Source organism: Amblyomma maculatum, chromosome 2 (genome assembly GCF_055883805.1).
Source record: "Amblyomma maculatum isolate TAMU_Amacu chromosome 2, ASM5588380v1, whole genome shotgun sequence".
Taxonomy (NCBI): domain Eukaryota; kingdom Metazoa; phylum Arthropoda; class Arachnida; order Ixodida; family Ixodidae; genus Amblyomma; species Amblyomma maculatum.
The window spans coordinates 100,159,428-100,183,149 of record NC_139345.1 but is presented as its reverse complement, the minus strand read 5'-3'; the positions used below and the strand labels follow the sequence as shown (position 1 = coordinate 100,183,149).

General features: G+C 46.9%; 1 protein-coding gene across 6 annotated transcripts in view; it reads left to right on the top strand.

Annotated features, from left to right (window-relative positions):
• The window catches only part of LOC146199394 (rho GTPase-activating protein 23-like), a 102,907-nt gene that overhangs the window by 5,757 nt on the left and 73,428 nt on the right, over nt 1–23,722 (top strand). Inside the window, exon 1 of one of the 6 annotated variants that reach the window (XM_084594843.1) lies at nt 3,183–3,458. The exons of the other annotated variants lie outside the window; for them this stretch is intronic. The gene's annotated coding sequence lies outside the window, so the exon portion shown is untranslated. Of the gene's footprint in view, nt 1–3,182; nt 3,459–23,722 lie in introns of those variants that run through there. 6 annotated transcript variants of the gene reach the window in all.

The following is a 23,722-nucleotide window of genomic DNA, read 5'->3' as shown; positions in this document are numbered from 1 at the left end:
GTTATTTTCTTATTTAGAGCATCTATCTCATGGGTAACGCTTAGGCTTTTTGTAACTCCCTTGAGCTGTTTAATAGCCGCTAGAGAGTCGGTGTAAATGTGAGCTTCGCTTATAGATGGTATGACATTTATAGCCTCCATCGCATCGCGGATAGCATACATATCAATTACAAGCAAGTCCGGGTGGTTCGCTATGAATAACTGCGTGTGTGGGGCTGGTATTTGCCGTTCTTCCACCGCTTTGAATCACTGATGCGTCTGTATATATAAGCTATACATATTCCGGGACTTATGTCAACTATACTGGTCGTGTTGTCGGCTGTGCTGTACGATGGATCTTAGTAGTCTTGTTAGTCGTCATTCTTGTGTGGGCCCAGGGAGGGGGGTCTATTATTTATGTTGTCTTTTGGGTTGAACACTGACGGAAATTATTCAGCAAAAAGAAGAAACAAGAAATTTAAAAAGAAAGTATGTTGAGCCTGTTACATCTGTATACAGTGAGGTGACAGCACAGACAAAAATAATAGGCTCAGTGGTTATGGCGCTCAACGGCATGGTCCCAAACGCGGGTTCCACCCGAGCCGCGGTTGCCGTCTTTCGATACAGAGGCGCGAAAAGACAGGCGCCCGTGTTTTGTTCGATACCATTGCACGTTAAAGAATTTCAGGGAGTATAAATTTCTGGAGCCCTTCACTACGGCGATCCTCTTGGCTTGAATCACGTGCTAGCCTACGTACTAGCCTAGATATATACCGGACCACGTGGGTGCGCGCTGGGATGCTGTTACATTAGGGATCTTCGATGCCAATGTCATCGTCGAGGCATCCTTCTGTGTGATTGTAGTTCTCCATTCCCTCTTCGAGTCTACGTGACGAACCTCTATCTAGCTGCCCTTCAGACTGTGTGCCGGCAATGGATGTGAGTTCCGGCAGAACACTGTACTTCTGTGACGGACCGTGCTTGGCTGAGGTTGAGTGGTGTATCTTGGAGCGGCCGCCACGAATATGCATGGAGCATGCCACCCGGGGTCGCGGGAAGAAGATAGTCGTGAGAGCGGGACAGAAAGAGGCGATTTCTTTCCCTTTGAGGGTGTTTAGAATTCAAGCCCCACATTATCACTCTCTTCACTTGCTGTAGCTGTTTACGATATGGCCACACCACTGCTGCGACCCATAAAAGTTGTGACGTTTTGTATGCTTGCGAATGGAATGTCTAGAATTTCCGTGACGTTGTTTGCTTGGCCTATTCTGAAATAATTTTTTATAAGTTAAAACATTCCACCTATATCTAGCGGATGAAAGTTGGTACATGGGTTTTTATGGCGCATAGCGACTGTGCCTATTACGGCGCGCGCGCACACACACACACACACACACACACACACACACACACACACACACACACACACACACACACACACACACACACACACACACACACACACACACACACACACACACACACACACACACACACACACACACACACTCACTCACTCTCTCACACACACACACACACACACACACACACACACACACACACACACACACACACACACACACACACACACACACACACACACACACACACACACACACACACACACACACACACACACACGCACACACACACACACACACAAACTGTCGCACTCGTCTACTTTGCACTTATTTATTCTCTTCGTTTGTGCGAGGGGGCTCATGTGTTTTTTTGTATTATTTTTTTAATTGTTTATCCGACCGCCGAGTTGCGGTATGTTGGCAGAGCGCCGCGGAGCAATTATTCGTATTTTTCCTCTCCTCTTTATTTTTGCTCACGGCGCCTCGAGTCACGTGGCACGCACGTTGACTAGACGTGAGCGGTCGCATTTAGTTACGCAAGTGAGGTCTGTTGTGTGGCACAATACAATAGAGTAAGAAAACAACAAGCGAGGCGGGAGCATAACGTATGCTTGCGCCATTCCTCGTTCTCCCTGCGAGCCAAAAAATGTCAAGCAGTTCGCAGTTGCGTTGTCTTGGATCTGTCCCGCGGGTTAGCGCTGTGCGTCTCTGTAGAAAAAAAAAAAAAAAGAAAAGTCCCGCCCAAATTTAGAGGTTATGGGCTGTTTGACCGATCAAAAAGTCTGGTGAGCGGAATGGCGTGATGGCTTTTCGTAGCTAACTGTTTTTAGGGGATGTTGGCCTCAGCAGCGTCAGAAAAAAAAAAAAAAAAAAGAAAAGAGAGAGAGAGAATGCGCGCGCGAAACGAGTGTCGTTGTACGAAGGGCAAGCCACTCAACTATAAACAGCGAGCGTACAAAAGCAGCGCTTAAGACACGTGCGAGCGCAGCAGTGGCTGCGTGCGTTTGCTCGTTAACGAGGGCATCGAACTAAAGCGAAACCACCTCTTTGTTGTCACCGAGCCCAAAGGTAACGAGCATTATTATCACCCGCCCAGCGCGTTTCGTCCCTTTGCTCTTTACCTTCGTTTGCAAAGCGCGCGTGTAGCTTCAATTACCGGCTGCTCAGTGTTTACACGTTTCAAAAAGGACATATCATTTCGGTCGGATTTCTTTTGTTTTCTTTCCTTTCTTTTTTGCGTACTTTTTACAGCGAGGTTCCGTACAGATCTTGCTTCTTTTCTTTTCATATTTCATTTCTTGTGGAATTGAGCTAATTCTGAAATTGCCCGAGTCGTGTCATTAGTCGTGACTGACGTTTTGGCTTCTGCAACTCTCAGAAGAAACGGTGCAAGCGATGACTGTCCCGGTCCGGTTTATTTTAACCGGTTCTGTCCCTTTTAAACCAGCCAGTTACAATCGAAACCGGTTGGAGCAAGGTTGTCGCGCGGCACTGCGATATACATGCTCGCCCCCCAAGGGAAACATGGTAGTACGTGAGGACACGGTTCTGCGCCTGTAGAAGGTTCCTCTTCGCACGTGAGGTGATGATTTCGTAGGTACCTCACGCGCTTATTGATAAAGCACCACCCGTAGAAGGATGCATACGCTTCGCGCGAACGCTCCGCAGTGCATTTCTTTATACTGAGTCGGGTCTTGGTCCGTGTACGTATATAAACGATCACTGCTCAATCTCCCCCCGCGCGCATACAAAAATAAACGTGCACTGCCATAATCGGCGTGTAACTAGTTTGTAGCAGCGATGTCGTTCTCAAGTTGATGTGCTACTGCACAGTACCGACCGAGACGCGGTGCTAATTGATTTCCTTATCGCGCTTTGCTTCTGCGCGAAGCCCGCGAGTGATAAAAGGAAAGCGGGTCGCACGCATGCGCACGAACGGCGTTTTGCCCGACGCTTCGGGCGCAGAGTGGTCGCGCGTGCGGAAGTCGGTCGGAAAGTAGTCGCTGCTTGAATGGTTTGTGGGGATATGTTGGTCGCTTTGGTACTGCTAGTTGCGACTAAAATCACTTGAAACTTTAGTTGCGACCCGTCATGAAAGCTTGCGCGCTCTTCTGGCGAGGTGAGAGAACGTCGTTTTCTTTTGTTCCTTGTCTTGTTTTTCATTTAAATTTGAACTGCGCATTTAAAAAAAAAAAGTAATTTAAGTATACCCCGCCCACGGAAGTTGCCGGAATGCGGTACAAACCGCGAAGAAGCTCAGTTTCGTAGCATTCTATAAAAGCACGCGCCATGCGCGCCTTAGTATACTCCCAGATAACGAGGAAAATTGGCTTTTTTTCATCGCTCAGTGTACCGAAAACGTTGGCCGGTGCCTTTGTCGAAGCGACTTCTTTGTAATCGCTCTATAATTTCCCTTTTACCAGTGGGGATCATATAATGCAATTGGGCGATCCTATACGCAAGAAATGCACAAGGACCTGCGCTTTTAGTGTCAGCTAATATTTAGCCAGTCTGAGGAAATAAGCTCGCTGCCGTCTCGACTCCCGAAGGAAAACGGAATCTCTTGTTCCGCGGCTTGCGAGATGAGACAAGACACGGGGCTGTGACAAGACACGGGGACAAGACACGGCGGAACACCCATGGGCCTCGAATGATTGCCCCACTCCAGATAGTGTTCGTGCGTCCCGAAATCTTAGTCGTATCTTGTCAAGCGTCCCCTACACGAGCGCCATCGCTTTATCTGGGGCCCAAAGCTGCTTCTCGTGATCAGTAACGTATGGCGTACCCCCGTCGGCTTTCCTCGCTTCCTTCTCGGCGAATCGATGACAACTTAGTGCCAGGAGCCAGCTGTGTATTGACTGAATGTGTTTGACCACCTGGTGGACAGTCGTCAGAAGAGCCATGTACAGGCGCCCAAATCTTTAACTGGCGTGCGCGAGCGGCGACTTTTCTGTGCGTCAGCGCCATATGACGGAGCGAAGTTGGAAACAGGATGAGGCTAAGCGCATGCTCACAAAGCACGCTCAGCTGGACGCGTCGTCTGCCAGGCTGTTTCGTCCAGCTGAGCGTGCTTTGTGAGCATGCGCTTAGCCTCATCCTGTTTCCAACTTCGCTCCGTCATAGGCGCTGACGCACAGAAAAGTCGCCGCTCGCGCACGCCAGTTGAAGATTTGGGCGCCTGTACATATATATATATATATATATATATATATATATATATATATATATATATATATATATATATATATATATATATATATATATATATATATATATATATATATATATATATATATATAGTTACTTTTTACGTGTTGAAGCTTTGAGGCGCCTCGTAAAGGTGGGTGCCGGGTTGATTTCGGAAGCCCGGGATTCTTTAGCGGACAGCTTAGAAGAAAAGATGCGAAAGTTTGTGGCATTTTTAAAGTTAAGAAGTGCTTGGGACTGGGCTAGTTGGAACGTCTTCTCATTTTTGTCATTTATGGCATTTTTGTCGGAAACTGAAAAGGCACCGACTTGCACAAGGGGTGTATTACGCAGAAGAGGTGACCGACAGAAGTTTAATGTCACAGAGTGCACCCGAAAGACAGCGCGATTCAACCGATTGCGGTAAATGCCATGGTTACACGGACCGGACAAAGTTTGCCAGGAGCAGGTGGTTGCTGCTATGGTGGTTCAGCGTCACTGGTATATTCAGAAAGGCTTATACTGCTAGTGCGGACTAATCGGGCTGGCGAAATATCAGCGCGGAGGCTTTTAATCGCCGTTTTTGCTCCGTCGGAATGCTACTCGGCGGCAAAACCCGAAGGAACCAAAAGCATAACGTGACCCGTAGCCCTCTCGGCACCCGGCTGGTGTTGTGTAAGATAGACTACACTTAGCGGGAACACTGGAACGCGTGCTTCTGTTTGCCGAGCAGTTGGCGCGCTGATGCTGTATGTCCGAGGTGCCCGCAGCTTGTGCCGGGAGAGCCGCGGAACTACGCGCTCCAGTGTTCCCGTCAAGTACGTACGATCCCCACTGTACAGGTAGGAATTCCTTGGTACCTCATACCGGTCCTACTAAGTACGAATCCTCTGTACATGAAGAAACACTTCAGCACCACATATCGGCGCTTACCTTATCTTTCTGATTGGCTGGACATGTGAGTGGCGGCAATGAAAGGAATAAAATGCCTCCGACGACCTGCGGACGTCGCGGCGACGTCTGTTCGTGGCGTTCGGCTGCATCAACGCGCGCTCTTCCTGTCGACATTGTGCGTTAGCTGGCTTCCTCTCTGACCCTCGGCCTCATGCAGTCCGGAAAGTGCGCGACGCAGACCACCTTGCCGCGCTGGCAACTCCACCGTCTCCTTTTCCTCGTGCCTGCGTGCTGTTATATATACATGCACAAGTGCCAAGACACGTACTAGCGGTCCGCTCGCCGCGGTTTACGAAGTGCACGGCTCGCGGAACAAGCAGGGGGGTTCCCCTCGTCAACTTTGCGGCCTGCATGCCCGGCGCCTCGCGTGGTTGTCCGCGGAACGGCCGAGCTTGGCTGCAACCGCTCCAGACATAATAATAGCGTGTCGCCGCCGGGACCTGCTTTTGTGCGATGATGCTTTCTTCTCGCCGCTCGAATGTTGTGCTGTTGTGCGCCGCGCACGCGTTTTTTGCTGCTCTGGTGGGCCACTCGCCGACGGACCCCATTGTTTTCGCTTTTCTGTCGCGTGTGCCGTCCCCTGGGTATGGTTGCCACCACCCTTTTCTCCCTTTTTATTTATTTATTTATTTTTTATTATTTTTTTTTTTTTGCGCCGTAAGTTGCGCGCATTCGGTACGTTACCGTATCCACCACTTCCTCGCTGGCTCATTATCCCGTCTCCCCCTCATTCTCGCTCCTTTCCGCCGCGTCTCCTCCTCCTCCTCCCTAGGTTTCTTTTCAACCTCTTTCCTCCTCTCACAGCCACCCCTTTATTTCCTCCCCCCATTTCTTTCTTCGCAAAGACGCCGATGTGCCCCATTGTGGCGGTGACTAAGCGTTCTCGTTCCGCTCGTGACCGTGCGCGCGTGTGTACTCAGCTTCTTGCGCTAAATCGACGCGCCGTGTCGTCGTCCTGGGGTCGTAGCTCCGCCCCCTCGTTTGCCGACTTTCCTTGGTGCGTGTATTGGTAGCAGTGGTTAACGTTTAACGGTCCCCGCACAACATTCGAGCGCTGTCGGAAACAGTTGCGTTTTACGTTAAGGTCCCCATTCTGCAGGAACTCCAGCGTGGTCGGCGTTGTGAGCGAGTAATCACGGTCGTTCCTCTGGCTGTGGGCGGATGACCTGGCCGGCCGCTGATTGGTCGGCCGGTTGTGTGACGTAACGAGATCACGTGACATGGCCGCATCGAACCCGGGACTTGCATTCCGAGTCGGGCATTCTACTATAAGTCACCAAGCACGTCCGTACGCCTAGGGTAAAGATGAGCATTGGGTGGCTAACGACTGCATCCACCTAATGAGTACATGTAAAGTAATACAAGCACAAATTAAAGGATTATTGATTAAGCCAGTAATAAAGTTGGTGTATGCCAACGAGGACCCGCAAGGAAAGCTGGCAAGCGGGTGTCATTGTCGCGTCATATCCTAGAGAGAATGTAAGCTCCTCCTTTTTTTTTTCCTTTTTTTTTTTCTTTTTTTTGCAACCCATACTTAGCGGGAGGGCCCCGGGTTAATTTCGACCGCCTCAAGTTCATTGGTACTTATCGAAGTCTCGGTACAAGTACATTTTTTTTTTTTTGTCTTTGCATTTTGTCCGCATTTAGGAAATACGGCTGCGGCCGCTGCCTAGTATCGAACCACTCAGCTAGATCACGTGAGCACATCGCTTTGCAGCTGCAATTGTAGGTAGAATTCATAGCCATTTAGGTCGTCATTACAGTTCAGGCGCAGCCTTTTAGTTTCCCTCCAGTGTTATGGTTTCATGAGTGTATTCTTATTACCGGTCCCCGAGCCGCTGTTTTAGGCATTCTGGTGATTATACCGAACTGTCGAAAATGATTTTGCTGTAGGCTAAGGAAGAAGCCGATGAGAACCAATTGCAAAGAAGGGAACTATCCTAAAGTTGACTTAGAAGTACTGCCCTTTAATAATAGTAATTGCCTCACAAGAAAGGAATGGCGCAGTATCTGTCACACTTGTTCTATGGACACCTGAACCGTGCCGTATGGGAAGGAAGGGAGGCGGGAGTAAAAGTGGAAAGATAAAAAGAGGTGCCGTAGTAGAATAATTTATCCCCCCCCTCCCCCTTCTTTTAAAAATGCTCCTATTTTCTGAGACGAGAATGTGTCTCATCTTTACCTCTGATCATCTTGGTTGTGTCATGGCCCATGGGCACCGAAGCTACCACACTGCACTTCTTAAGAGACCCTGCCTGCCGTCCCGCCGTGTGCTATCTCCGCGATAAAAAAAGTTATTGACGGCAGTTGCAGCAAAAAAAAAAAAAAAAAAACACAAACCTGGCGCGGTTCAATCCAGCTTCATCTAGTTAATGAGTGCAACTGCTCCTGGTAAGCGTTACGAGCTGGGGCCAGTCGTGTTTCTCGCTGTTCGGGAGTCTCAGTAGCAAACTTGGCACGACTAGCGAGGTAGGCCTCGTACATGGATTACATCATCAGGGTTATCCTATCAGCCTGACGCCTGTCAGAGTGTAGACATCGACGACCCAGGCACCGTATCATCCATGACTAGATTGAGGAAATGATTCACACAAAATCATCCAGCGCATGTACGTCCCTCGCGTTTGTCTCCAGCGTCTCTCGTGGGCCAGAACATTGAGACTTGGCAAGTGAATGGTTCTATCTATACCACCGATCCAAATGGAGGAAATTAGCGCTCTGTGGCCCCTGCATAATGGGCGTGCGCACCGGAATTGGGACGTTTTCCCAACTCAACTTACCAGCCTTGCGTTCAGTAATTGCAGCGCCGTTACGAGAAAGTCTAAAGAAAAGTGCAACAAACATAAAATGTTTGGAGTACCTATAGTTACCGTTCTCCAGTACGAACGTAGTGGAGCAAGATTGTTGTTGTGGCTGTAGGAAGAAGGAACAGAAAATGCACGGGCCTACTACTGGCTCTGTAGCTGAGCCACCTCTGCTGCCTCGTGCAGACAGAAGAAAATATAGATAAGAAAGAAAAGCAAGAGGGAAAGAAAGACGCGCGCCGCAACAACAGCCGTCGTCCACCACCGAAGCAGTGGCGGGTGCAATGACGGCCTACAAGAGATAAAAATTCGGTGGCAGGCCAGCCCCCGCCGCAAGCGGCGGTGACCTACCTTTCCCAGCACCATCGGGAGAGTACACTGGAGCAAGAATGACTTCGACTTTCTTTTTATGCACTGCTCATAGAGTGGACCGAGGGCATCAGGTGCTTTGACACTTGTAGCGCCACTGGCTGGAAACTGAAACGCCCTATGGTAACTCTCGCAAGTGTAATTTATCTTGCGCCTACATATTAAGGAACGTCTTAACAAAACGTGAATACTTTGCGACGCCTTTTCTCAGTGCGATCTCGGTTCTCAGTGCAATCACTGTGGTATTTTTTTATTTATTTTTTTAAATTTTTTTTTTCATGGCATCTGAGGCCTCAATTGTGGGGGCCCCTCAGTACTGCTAATGACTGTGATGACAACAATGATGTTTCATGATTCTGTCATGTTATCAGTTATCGCTTGGCAGAGTCCCTGCAGCTTTACCCATTAATTCTCTAACCACCCTCCTCGATCGTTCATTCATATTATGCGGTCCTCTCATTCACTAGGTGCAAAACAACTGGTGTCCCGTGCGCGCTCGCTACGAGAGAGAGAGAGAATGATGCCGTCGTAGGCAGCAGCGGAAGCGGATTAAGCGGGCCATACATCATCACACGTGCTTGTACTCGCCTGCCGCCCTTTGTCTGCAGCAGGCTCACTCGTGTCGCAATGTTTTCCACCAGTGCTGTGCGCAGAATGTTGAGCAAACGTGCGCGCGTCGCGTTCGCCCACATCTGTGAGCTGCGCCATGCGGTGTTTTTATACACGCACTGGGCGCAGGCGTGTGCTAGCCAGCGAGCTTGCGAGTAATCTGTGCCGTGTGTGTTCATATATATATATATATATATATATATATATATATATATATATATATATATATATATATATATATATATATATATATATATGGGTGTGTTCAGATAAGAGCGGTAATCAGGGTGTCATGACCATATTTTGTTTCCAATGAAAATTTTATGTGGTGTGCAAATATCGCGACACAAAGGAGTGAACCTTAGTTTCGCAAGATAAGGCTTTTTCTCGTGGAAAAAAAAAACAATCCGATTGTTGTTGTGTCTGTAGGAAGAAGGAAAAGAAAATGCATGGGCCTGCTACTGGCTCTGTAGCCGAGCCACCTCCGCTGCTTCGTGCAGACAGAAGAGAAAATAGAGAAGAAAAGGAAGAGGGAAAGAAAGATGCGCGCCGCAACAACAGCCGTCGTCCACCACCGAAGCGGTGGCGGGTGCAATGACGGCCTAGAACAGATAAAAATTCAGTGGCAGGCTAGCCCCCGCCGCAACCGGCGGTGACATACCTGCCCCAGCCTCATCGGGGGAGTACCAGGACAACTATATTTCACTAGAGGTGGAAAACGCCGTTTTTGCCTTTTTTTTTCTCTTCCACTTCCAATAATAATAATTGGTTCACAGGAAGGGAAAGGCGCAGTATCTGTCACACTTGTAGCCGTGGACACCTGAACCGCACCGTAAGGGAAGGGAGGAAGGTGGGAGTGAAAGTGAAAGGAGATGAAGGGGAGCCATAGTGGAGGGCTACGGCGTAATTTCGACCACCTGGGGGAGAGGAAGGAGGTGGTGAAGGGTGGCAGTTCCTGGCCCTACGGGGCTGGGACGGTAGGTCAACGCCGCTTGCGGCGGGGGCTAGCCAGCCACTGATTTTTATCTGTTGTAGGCCGTTATTGCACCCGCCACCTCTTCGGTGGTGGTGGACGACGGCTGTTGTTGCGGCGCGTGTCTTTCTCTCCCTCTTCTTTTCTTTCTTGTCTATTTTCTCTTCTGTCCGCACGAGGCAGTGGAGGTGGCTCAGCTACGGAGCCAGTAGCAGGCCCGTGCATTTTCTTTTCTTCCTTCCTACAGCCACAACAACAACAACAACAACGACCACCTGGGGATCTTTAACGTGCGCTGACATCGCACAGCACACGGACGCCTCTTTGTTTCGCCTCCATCGAAACGCAGCCGCCGTGGTCGATGGAGGCGAAACGAAGTGGCGTCCGTGTGCTGTGCGTCATCATTAACTCTTTTTCGGTTTATTATTCAGATCATTTTCTTAATTTCAGGCAAAATGGGGAGCTCTAGACCGCTGGGCGTGTTCTCCGCAACGCATCAAATTTGCCTCAAATTCGAAAACAGCCAAAAAAGGTTAACTTCGATTCCAATTAAAAAAAAAGCAAAAAACATCATCATAGATACGAAAATCCCTCTCAAGAAGCCTCCGTACCTGAGAAATATTACGGACTGAAAACGTGTTGTATTATATTGTTTAGAATTATAAAAATAAGTATAAAACTAAGTGCTAGTTTTGAAATTTGTCAATATTCAGCCCTATATTTTGGCATGACCGTGTTGCCACTGAAACTTTTTCTCTGTAGTTCTCTATTGCTGAAAAATAATTGGAATTTCTAGACGTTTGTTCGTTCTCCATATTATTTTGTAACCGGTCGAAATTCAACAGTATAAAGAAAAAAACGGACTGATTTGACTCGGATGTGAAAAACTACAGCATTATCGAAGTCTCCAAAAAACAATTCTACGTAATTTATAAACATAAGTAATAAGATGCATTGCATTATGTAAATTAAAAATATAAAAATAAATATAGAACTGAACACACGTTTTCATTCTATAGAAGTGCTTACGGCTTTCCCTAAGGAGTAGACATCAAAAGTTCGATTGAGTATTTCCTGAATTTTGTTGCATTTTAACTTATGCAAATATTAAAAGCCTTCTCAATGCTTATAAAGTCGTTTTCTGCTTGTTGGTAGCGTTGATGATTGCTTAAAGTGGAATAAATTTGCTATTTCTGGCAATTTCATGGGAGGAGGCAAGTGGCTTTTAAACTTTTCCTCTATCCTGTATTTTTCTTTCTTTTTTTGTGAGGTTCTGTGCTGTTCAGTCCAGTTCTTAACTGTATTATTTCAGTTCTCCTAATAATAATAAATTGGTTCACAGGAAGGGAAAGGCGCAGTAACTGTCACACTTGCTATGTGGACACCCGAACCGCGCCGTAAGGGAAGGGAGGAAGGTGGGAATGAAAGTGGAAAGAGAGAAAGAGGAGCCGTAGTGGAGGGCTACGGAGTAATTTCGACCACCTGGGGATCTTTAACGTGCGCTGACATCGCACAGCACACGGACGCCACTTCGTTTCGCCTCCATCGAAACGCAGCCGCCGCGGTCGGGTTCGAACCCGGGAACTCCGGCACAGTAGTCGGGCGTCTTACCACTGCACCACCCCGGCGGGGCTTTCAGTTCTCCTTTGTAACAAAAATTGACAGTACTATATTCTTGAAGACCATTTTATTGCGAAAGCAATACTACTTTCACTTTTCAGTCCTCCGCGTAGCGAGGCGGTAGCTACCCTTAGCGTGACTTCCCGCTCTCTCCGTGAGGGAGCGCTACAGCCGGAGTGACGTCATCCCATCTGCCGCAAAAACAGGGGGCCCCAACTCGCGCCGTCGGCTCGCGAGGCGGTAGCTACCAGCCGCGGCCTAACTCCCGCTCCCTCCGTGAGGGAGCGCTACAGCCGGAGTGACGTCATCCCTGAGACTGTTGTGAGACCGTTTAGAACGACGTTTGGGGCGCCGGTTCGGGTACGCCCTTACACACCGAGAGTTAAGCCCAACGTTGATCTACGGCCGGGCGGAGCTGCATTTGTGCCACATGCTACTAAAGCTAAGAAGAATTATGGGGCTGCAGCCGCAGCTACCGCGGGGGGTGCAACGTTGGATACTATAGGAGGTGGCCTAGCGGCAGGTGGAACCAACGCAGTCTCCAGGGATGCTTTCATTTCTGCTGGCGTAAAGAATGCCGTTGCAGCCGGTGTCGGAGCGGCAGTTGTACATTCTGCCTTAATCTCACCCACAACCAAGTATATCGTTGCAGCCACACTCTAAGAAAAAAAGGTGTGATCTTACCCCTTTAGGGGGGTAAGTCCACTGACGCACTGGGGAGCCCCTTTGGGTGCAAAGTTACACCCTCGACGGGGGCTTAAGTGTGTCTGGTGTAAAGTTTACGCTACAACGAGGCTAACGTTATGCCATATGGTGAAGTGCAAGTATATGCTACTGGGGAGTAACGTTACCCTTTCTCAGAAGGACTAAAGGTTAGGCCATGAAAGTGCAAAAATATCCTCTAAAATCGGGTGCATGTTTGCTCCCAGCTGGAATAAGCTTATGCTTAATCATAAGGCGTAAACTTACCCTCACAGGGTCTGCATTTATGCCAGCGTAATGAGCTTACTACAGCACCCCGTAAGTGCATATTTGCACCCTATGAATGGGCGTAACTTTGCACTTTTACGTTCATATTTATGCTTTGTTTGCAAGGGTAATATTACCACCCAGAGGAATAAAATAAATTCATATTATAGTGTTTTTTACACCCATTTAAGATAATGTTCTTTTCCTTCGAAGGGTATGTTTGCGCCCTTCTAAATATAGTCTAGGCGCACACTGGTACGCTAGTAATTTGAAAACAACCACACTTCGACTGATTGTGCACTCAGTCACAAGACATCGCCGCTATCGAAGCGATACGAGACATACTTTTTCTTTATTTGCAACGCAAGCGACTCCGTTTGGCATATGTGTGGTAATGCTGCCTCCGCTGCAACATTAGACAGCCTTAACATACGCCCTATACAGAAGAAAAACGTTTGGTGAAAATATGTATGATGTCTTCGTCAGCCGATCACGGACGCCCTCGCTTCCGCAATGTTGGTTTCTTCGTGCTAGAGCGACATATTTGTGACGGGCCATGTAGCCATTCAGGGTGCAGTTTGCACACCGATATTAGTACATGAGAACGGAAGGCAGGGTTTACTTTTTATTGCGTTTGAAAATGGCAGGATAACCGAGCAGTCTTTTGTCATCGTCGTGGTTGAATCCATACTCCGAAGGAACCTGTGTGAGAGAAAAACGAGAGAAAAATGAGATGTGGAGGGAATAGACACATTCCCAATGTATACACATGCAAGCGATGGAAACACCTCGGCGACTAAACTGCGGCGGCGCGGCAAAAAAAAAAAAAAAAAAATGGAAGCGTGTTGGAACTAGTTGGAACCGCATCGCGGCTGCAGGTACAGCAAGCGCTTTCTCTTGCATGGAGAACATTTTTCCAGCACCGCACCCTTCTTGTGGCCGCCAAGCGAGGAACATCTGACGGGACGGGTTACCGAGGATCGCTCCTATTTTTTCTGCACAAATTCTTTCGCAGTAGTGGTGCCGGCCTGTTTTCCAAGCAGTATATATAAGTGCTGGGCTACTTTCAGCTAGCATGTGTAGTGGTATGCTTTAGGCATCTGTGGACACGCCCTGATATACCTTCCCCCTGCACTTGACCTGCTTCCTACATGACAGCCCTGCATTCAACTACTGCTCAGAAAATAAGCCCACCCAACTATTGTGAAAAAATGTTTGCTGGAAATATGCGAGGGAACCTCAGTAAGCTAGCCGTCCCGTCAAGGGTACTTCACCTGGCGGTCACAAGAGGGGTGCGCAGCTGAGAAAAGGTCCATTATTGTGCAGCAGGCCAGGGCGTCGATAACTGAGGGGACGTTCGTGAAAAATCACGCTCAGAAAACTCCTCCATTTTCGCAGGCATGGTCATCAAAAATGGTAGATGAGGGGGCTTTGTGCAATTGCATGAAGCTACTGCAAAAATGTCCATTATGAGACATGAAATTAAGCTGCGCGAACTGGCCTGAAGTTCAAAGCTGTGTGCATGATTCTGTTAAGCGGTTTTACTGTAGGAGAAATGATATGACACAGTAATCAACAACGCAAGCTCTCAACGCCAGATAACTCTAAGGACATGTCCCAAAACTAGACCAAACTTAGGTAAGCCAAGAGTGCAAGGAACAACAAGGAAACACACAGAAGAATGGACGGACACAGGCGCTCAATAACAACTGAAATTTTATTTCGGAGCACAACACATATAAACATGCACAAAGGTGTGAAGCCAAGGTGATGCTGTGCGATCACCGAAAACAGTCTATAGTAATCGCCCTGGCTACACCTCTTTATGCATGTTTATATATGTTTTGCTCGGTAAAAAAATTTCAGTTGTTGTTCGTCTCACAAGTCACCTGCAGCACTGCAAAAGGCAGAGGAGTCCTTGCAATTGTGCTCCGAAGTGCCTCTCGCCCCTGCACACTATAATAGAGAATTGTGCTTTTATACTGTTGCCCCCGCCAATTTGGTGGCAAGAGCCGCGTAGGAGCACAATTGCCTATTGAAGTGCGCGTGATCCTGATTACACTGGGGTGCCTCTGCCTTTCGCAGTGCTGCAAGCATCTTGTGAGACGAAGTATAGTCAGCGGCAGTGCCCATCCATTCTGTGTGTTTCCGTGTTGTTCCTTGCGCTGTTCCTTAAGAATGCAGTACCCACTAGCCCGGCATCTCGCACTTGCAAACTTGGGTAACCACGAATATTGATTACGTAAGTGCCATAAGAAGTCACTTGTTACGAGTTTAGTTAACCACCAAATTAGCTTGATTAAACTGTATCCTGATGTAAACAACTGCAATTTGAAACCACCTCAATATCACAAAAAGCAGTTTTAAAACTTCTGGTTCACCTTTGCTGAAACACATGCTATACGTATGGGTGGTCACTCAAATGCAGTCACGCCTGCTGATCATAGAGATTGGGACCACTCGAACCTCGGACTTAACACCGTGCTCACTATTACGACGCATGCTGATTAAACGAGTACCGGCTTAAACCCACAATAAGGGCAGCAAAAAGTTTGAAAAATGGAACTTACAAGCACCATGCGCCGGTTTACGTTGACCGCTGCCGCCGCACCTGCTGCTGTCGGCCATTATTGACATGAGTAATGGAGTCCGAAGCTGGTACATGGCGCCACCGCAGCAGCAGCAACCTTTCAAGTCCATAGTTGTTCTCAACGCTGGCCCAGCGAATCTGCTAACGTGATCTCTCCTCCGCTGCTGCTTTTGGGCAGCCCAAGACTGTTGCAGCACTAGAAGATGCGTACCTCTTGCTTTATCCAAGCTCCACGTCGTCGCTGATTGCAGAGTCGTCGTGAGATGTGCCCTTAACAGAATTCTGCCGCGTCAGTTAATTTAAGAGTACGTCTTTACAGGGGGTAGTTCTCTGCAGTGACAACGAAGGACTTTGCTCGCACATATCTATTTGTATGTTGAGTATGATACAAATATTTACAACTCAAGGGCAGTGCAGCCCATAGGCATAAGACTGAGACCGCTCGATGCTTCCGCGTCCGAACAGGACATCGCTTCTGCTGGAATGACTCGTGACCCCACGGAGCCTTGAGAAGAGTATGTGTTCAGAGTCACCATGTGCTCGCCGTCGAAAAGAGGCACGCATTTTGGGCTCCCTGGGACCTGTCATATTGTTCACAATGAAGTATTGTGTACCCCACCTAGGCACTGTGGAAGCTACAGCCAAACTGATTTCCGAAAGTCCGGCGAAAAATGACTTCATGCTGTGAAGAAAAGAGTTCCGGGGAGCAGCAGGTTCTTCTGATTGTTCCTTACCCCACCGCCATCATTGGCGCTTGAGATTCAGTGTCCAAAATTCTGAAGGGGCAAGCTTATCAGGACAAAAGAGCGTGCGTCACCTTTGCGCTGTGTCATACGGCGAGCGAAGGAATCAATGCCCAGTTTCCTGAATTCTCGGAACTAGAAAGGATAAGTGGCCACGTGCAAGTATCACAGGTTGTACGTGGCTCCGCAGCCAGCTAGCTGGTCTTTTGTAAGTTTTCCACTCAACTTATGCTCGAAGGCATCGTGTCGCACAATGCTGCTGCAAACACGTGTGTGCTGCATTGAAAAACGCGAAGTGCATGGTGTACGGCGTGGCGGAAAACATGCATGCGTCGTGTTTCATCACAAAAGCGCCGGAGAAGTGGCGATTGGAACCACCCGACAGCCTGGTGCAGCAAGTACGAAACACGCCGAAGCACTGCGAAAAAAAAGGAGCCCTGGTAAACTAAGAACAATAGAGCTAGCTTTTGGGGCAGTTTGTACACCTTAAAATTAAAAGAACCTGCTGAAATCGGAACGAATGAAAAAATTATGAATGATGACATGCAAAAATAACGTCTCCTGCAATATTAATACAGAGCAATACGACACGGTGTACGCATTATGTTTTCTTCACTTTCCAAACTGATTAGCCTATATTTAAAAATTAAAAAAAAAGGAATGAAGAAGAGAGCATGTGTGCAGAACAGTAACATCAAGCAAATGAAAACCTTGGTCGAGGCCCGTGGAAAAGTGCATTTATAGGACAGACAGGCAGGTAGGTCGTTTGCAGAAACATAAAAACTCTCTAAAAGAGGGGACCCAGGAATATACAGGGCGTTGCACAATTACCAGCGCGCTGTAGAATGCTCCTCCAAACTAAACCGCAAAATCCTCGCAGCTAAAATTTCGCACAGAAATGGAATTTTGCCGTTGGTATTTTTAATAATAAAGTTGTTTGGCGTACTTGCCTGATTTGATCAGAAGTCGAATGTTCCCATAATATGCGGCGGCTGCGACGCAAGACAAGCCACTGCCTCAGCGATAGCACCGGCATTGCCGCCGCATACAATGGGAACATCCGACTTCTGATCTAATCAGGCAAGAACCATACCATCGACAAAATGCCATTTCTGCCCGAAATTTTGAGCTATATATATATATATATATATATATATATATATATATATATATATATATATATAATGGACCATATTACGCCACGCTTTCCGGTCTCCCACTATCTTCCTAACATCACATAACTTCATCTGCAGCGTCTCGAGGATGCCATCCAACCATCGCGTTCGCTGCCTACCCCTTCTCCGGTGACCCTCAAACTTTCCCAACATCAAATCTTTCTCCAGCGACTCCTCTCTTCTCATCAGATGACCAAAGTAGCTGAGCTTTAACTTTAGGATTTGACCCTCCAATGAGCAGTCAGGGTTTATGGTCGACAATATCGACTGATTTGATCTTCTGGCCGTCCAAGGAACTCTCAAGAGTCTCCGCCAGCACCACAATTCAAACGCGTCAGTTCTTCGGCGGTCAGCCTTCTCCACAGTCCAACTCTCGCATCCATACATCACAACTGGAAAGACCATAGCACGAGTTATACGGATCTTGGTTGGCAGTGTAATGTCTCTGCTCTTTACTAGGCGGTCAAGCCTAGCCATGACGCTCTTGCCCAGAAGCAGGCATCTCCCAATTTCATGGCTGCAGTCTCTTTCCGGGGTAATCTTGGAGCCCAAGAAGAGCAAATCTGTCACAGCTTCCTCTTCTTGTCCCTTGATGCTCCAGGACTTGATAGGGGCAGACGCCATGATCTTTGTCTTTTTAATGTTCAGTTTAAGAATATATATATATATATATATATATATATATATATATATATATATATATATATATATTATAGATACGTGTGTGTGTGTCCATTTGTAAACTAAGAATGTCCGACTGACATACTTTCCGCGGTACAGTAAATGAGGGTGAAGAAATCCTTATTTTCAGTGTAGCTGGTCGCATTCAACAAAAAACTAGTAGAAAGAATCTTTTGATGAAATTTGTCCTCGAGTGTCACAGCTTTCAGCTGTCCACCAGCCTGCCTCTAGTTAACGCTATAAAATTAAATAATTGCAAGCCAGCATGACACCAAAGCTGTAGACGCGATAGCGCATTTAACACGGCGTTTTCATTCCGCGAATTCTTGCCGTTAAGAGACGCAGAGTTTGGCAATGTGATTAACGCCTTTAGTTTGCTTTGTTTGGAGGAACGGAAGGTGCTCTATCTGCCTCACTTCTCGGTGAACGGCGAACTTTAAAATGAAAGGCATAAAAACGGAGGTAGAGCCGCCCAAATCTTTTAACTGGCATGCGCATGACGACCTCCTTTTCTATGCTCCTGCGCCTTAATAAGGACAATACTTGCCAGATGATCAAGATTACGCAAAAGCTTGTAGAGCCATTTCTTATACTTGACTTTTCGCAGGTTAGCTGCTCTGTAACACTCAGAATTACAGAAAATACTGCCGTCACGAACGTCAGTTAAGATTTCGGTAGCTGTACATAGGTCGTTGGTTCCAATCTCTGTCGCAAACTAACCTTCAATATGACTAGCAGATGGATGCTAAATGTGACGCGAAAAGGGTATGACACCACCCTGAAAGCTGTATAAGGAATCGATTTTATCAAGATTTTAATATAAAACAGAGCATATATTTTTCCACGAGTTGCGAGTTTCGGCGACGACCATGGCAATTGCGATGCCTTTTCGGCCGAACGAGCTGTATGCGCTTCAGGTAAAATCAAATATGTGCATAATTTTGTTGCTGAACACAACCAGCACCTCTTTCTCTCTTTTCTTTTAATCCACCTTCCTTCGAAGCTTCTCAAGCTTCCCCTTACGGTGTGGTTCAGGATTCTACCAAGAAGTGTGACAGATACTGTGCCTTTTCTTTCCTTCAAGCAGCTTAGGAAATACGTTTGCAGAACGGCCCGTGACAGTTCGCTATGCATTCAGAGTGGCTCCACTATAAGCCTGAAACAGGCTGTGCACTGTCAGAGCATTACTCCCACAAGCAAAACAAAAGTATCTGCTGTTTCATTACAATTTAGAAGCAGTTTTGCAGTCATTACGTCACCCCATAGAAACCAGGACACACCTGCAGCTTGCAGTTCCAGTAAACATGGAGAGGGACCCAAACGCTGGGAGAGAAAAACGGTGGCGAAGGTGGCACAAAAGGCGTCCCCTCTGTGAAAGCGACGGTGCAGGAACGAGACATGATGGGACAGAATGCTGCACGAGCGCCCCATCGTGACATGTGCCCAAGCTATGCACACCGCTGTCTAAGGGGCACGAACACACACACAAACACACAAACGCTGGTAGAGAGGGTAAGTAGGGTTGCAGTAGGGTGCAAGTTTTCTAAGAGGGGGTAAGTGAATAGGGACCTGCTTCCAGCAGGTGCAAAGTTACCCCCAAGGCCTTCTAAAGGGGGTAAAGGACCATGCTATGCCCTTTTTACCCCTTTCGCACACCCTTTTTTCTTAGAGTGCACGGCACTCCTTGCCTCGCTACTAGTTATACATAGAATAACCAGGTAGCACCCCGCAATAAACAATAGTTGAACCATATGCCGTGGCCAGAGTGAATCACTGCATAACCATTTCGCAATTACCAGGCTTAACCAAGCTAAGCCACTGCCAATTTTTTTTTATGTGCACATAATTACAATCATAAGTAAAATACTTTGCATCATGATAGTTAAGGTGCATATTTATATTTTATTATAGTAGCAACACGAATGAGCCGAGTTCACGAGCATTCTTGTCGACAGCGCCATCTAGCCTTGGAAGAAGGCGAGCCAACACAGAGCGCTGAAAATGGTTGAAAATTGACTTTTTTGTAGCGCGTTGCTTCTGGAGCAATGTTTGCTATTTTTTACTAAATTAACTGCAACAACAAAACAAGTTTTTAATAATTCCCATAAACATAAATGTTGCATATATTTAATGGGTAAAAAAGAATGGATGAACATATTTTAGTACGCTAGGCAGCAGGTCTCCAAACTTGGTAACTTTTTGAAATGGCAAAAACGAAGTTTTTCACCTGTAGTGATGTACGAATTTTTTTTTTCCTAGAAAACTACGCCGCATCTTGCAAAACTAAAGCCCATTACTTTGTGTCGAGACATTTGCGCCCACCACGTAATACATTAATTGAAAAAAAAAAAATGGTCATGGTACCTCGATTACCGTTCTTATCTGAACCCCCCCACACACATACACACACACAACGTGTTGCAAAAGCTTGTCCGGAAATCGGGCCACTGGCCATCTCCTGTAGTCAGATCTTTCATGAATAGAATAGACTCCTGTAAACTGTGCTGTCTCTGGAGCCGTAATTCGGCGTGTGCTGGTCGTATCGTTGTTCGCCATATCGAGTCCTTTTGCTGTCTTTGCGTTATTACTGATGGATTCAGGACATACCCGCCGGAACTTCAAAGTGCTGTGCAGAATACGGACAAGGACATGCAACTATGGGCCGTCCAGCAGGCCCGGGGTGCGCTCGAAAAGCACAAGCCTCACAACCCACCACGAACGGGCCAAATGAGGTAGTGCAGAGTAGGGCTTAACCCCGGGTAGACGCTTGGCCAGCGTCACGACGCTTTAACCCGTCGTTTGCCGGCTCCCTAATAAAGTTATACATACATAAATACATAAATACGTACGTACGTACGTACGTACATACATACATACATACATACATACATACATACATACATACATACATACATACATACATACATACATACATACATACATGCATGCATGCATGCATGCATACATACATACATACATACATACATACATACATACATACATACATACATACATACATACATACATACATACATACATACATACATACATACATACATACATACATACATACATACATACAAACAAACAAAAGCTGTCTTGTGTCATGTCTCGTGGGTGTTTACTTTATGGTTTGCCATTATTCTGTAGGACGGGAAACACGCCAACAGAACTGCGTTGGCTTGACATTTTCCTGTCGGCCCGGGTCTTACGCGTTCTGTACCTATGTCGAGTTTATTCCTTTGCTGTAGCAGGCACGCCTCTAGCGGAAGCCGTTGACCAGTTGGGAGTTATAACAGGATATGAAAAGAGTTCCCACCTTTTCTCCACAAGTACGCTTTTCAAAACAACTTGCGCCTTCCCTGACATCGAATAGCGAAAAAACGCGCTGAAGTGGGTTCGATGCCGCGACGCGCTTTTTCTGGGAGGTCAATAAATCAATTGAGGTGAATCACGTTTGTTTGGTGCACGTGGCAACCGCAGGGCCGCCTTGTTTGGTGCCCGTTTCCACCTCATATTGTCAACTGAAGATCACAGCACATTCGCCAGTAAAACAAAGTTGTCTATATATATATATATATATATATATATATATATATATATATATATATATATATATATATATATATATATATATATAGCACGTGCGCCGCGGCAACTGCGCGCCGCGCCCGCCGTACTAGCCTGACGTGCTAGAACTTTCAGTGGGCATGAAGGAAGATGACCACACTGGGCGTAATGATATATATATATATATATATATATATATATATATATATATATATATATATATATATATATATATATATATATATATATATATATATATATATATATATATATATATATATATATATATATATATATATATATATTTGCAGTAACACTGCTTTAGAACATTTATATCTCTCCCCTTACGCCCAGTGTGGTCATCTTCCTTCATACACACTGATTAAGCCAATCAGCGTGCGCGCTCGCGCATGTCACTGGCGTGGGTCAGATAAACGTTACTAGATCACCTGGTTACAGCGAGACTTCTCTCTTATAATTTCTCTTATAACCCGTTCGTTCACTTTCTGCTCACGTTTGCGACCAACGGCCACGGGCGTGCACGAACAGTTCCGCAATGCGAAACAAGCGTTGTCCAATCGTACAATCCACACTCCGACTCCTCGCAGATTCTCGTATAATGGCGGCTGTATATGCTGCACCGCGCCTTGCTGCGGAACCAATACGCATTTGTACCGGCTTGCTATATACATGATATGTTCGGGAAGAGGCGTGTACGGCATGCGGCCCGCGCGTACAAACAGCGCCCTCTGTGTCGTAAATTGGGCGAGGTTTCGAATCCCAATGATGGGCATTCGTGCGCAGCGACCGTTAGGCCTGTGCGCACTCTCCTATATATACGCTTTCACCTCCATATCCATATCCGCGTCAAGTTTTCATCGAACTCCTTTCTTTTTTTTTTTTTTTTTTTTATACATGATTTAGTTTACTCCGAGGGCCGCTAGAGTATAACGGTTCCTCGTTTGGCGACGAAGAAGGGCGCGCAGTGTATCGGCGTGGGTAAGGCAGAGGCGCGCTTTCTTGGAAGGCGTCGTCCTTGAATCGGTTCACACTTGGCCTCTATTCCACAGCGAACTGCATGGTGTCGTCGCCTCCTTCGTCGGTCTCGTAAAAGGGATAAGGAAATCGGACGGGGCTTGCCGGAAGGAAAATAAAAAGTAAAGCGAACTCGATAAACCTTGCCCCGCCGTTCCTTCCCCTCGTATATCTATATGGGGCTGCGAGGCCGATAGCCGCATTTCCTGCTTCTTCTCTAGCACGTGCGCCGCGGCAACTGCGCGCCGCGCCCGACGTACTACGTGACGAACTTTATCTCTATGCGCGTGAACAGGCGCAGGTGTTGGGACTAAATAATGCATTAGAACCTCGTTAATTCGAACTCGCTTAATTCGCACTTCCGGATTGTACGAGCTGACACATTGATGCAGTCATCGTCGGGCAGTTGTTAAGCGGAGCACTGTGGTATACTTCAGTTTGTACTTTGCGTAATAACAGGATCAGATTTTACGCTGCCGTGTTATACTGATAGTTAATTGAGTTTCGACTGTCAGTTCCTGTTATTCGTTGCTCTCCGTTTTTGTTCACTGCTGTGCAAGGAGTATTCAAATGCAACGTTGAGGTAGAAAGGGTAGGGCGGGAGGATAGCTGGGACTATATAGCGCCAGGTCAACTCACCGGGCTATAGTTACAGCAAGCGATTCAGGATCTGGACGCACTGCACCTGTAAACTGATGTGAATGAAAGCCAAGAGGAAGCATTTTGTGCAAGAGAAGGACGATTTAAATTTGCGACACACTGGAAACGGTTAAGGCGTACGCATATATGAATGGGCCATATATATGATCATGGCAAGTCCAGAGCACGGGTGACTCAGCAGGCGGTTATGAACAGATTGGAATGCATTTGGCTCCTCTTCCTCAAATATTATCTCTCACATATATCTTCGAATAAAGAGGGAGGGGGTATCCTTCTGCGACCTGGACTACAAATTGTGCATATCACAGATTTATTCCAGGATATATATAAAATATGATGGTTCAGTCGTGCTCTACAACGTGACCGAAATATCTGTTGCTGCTCTTAGAACTCATTGCAGTGTGCTTCAAGTATGTGCGCATATGTCAGTTTCTTGCACAGCTAC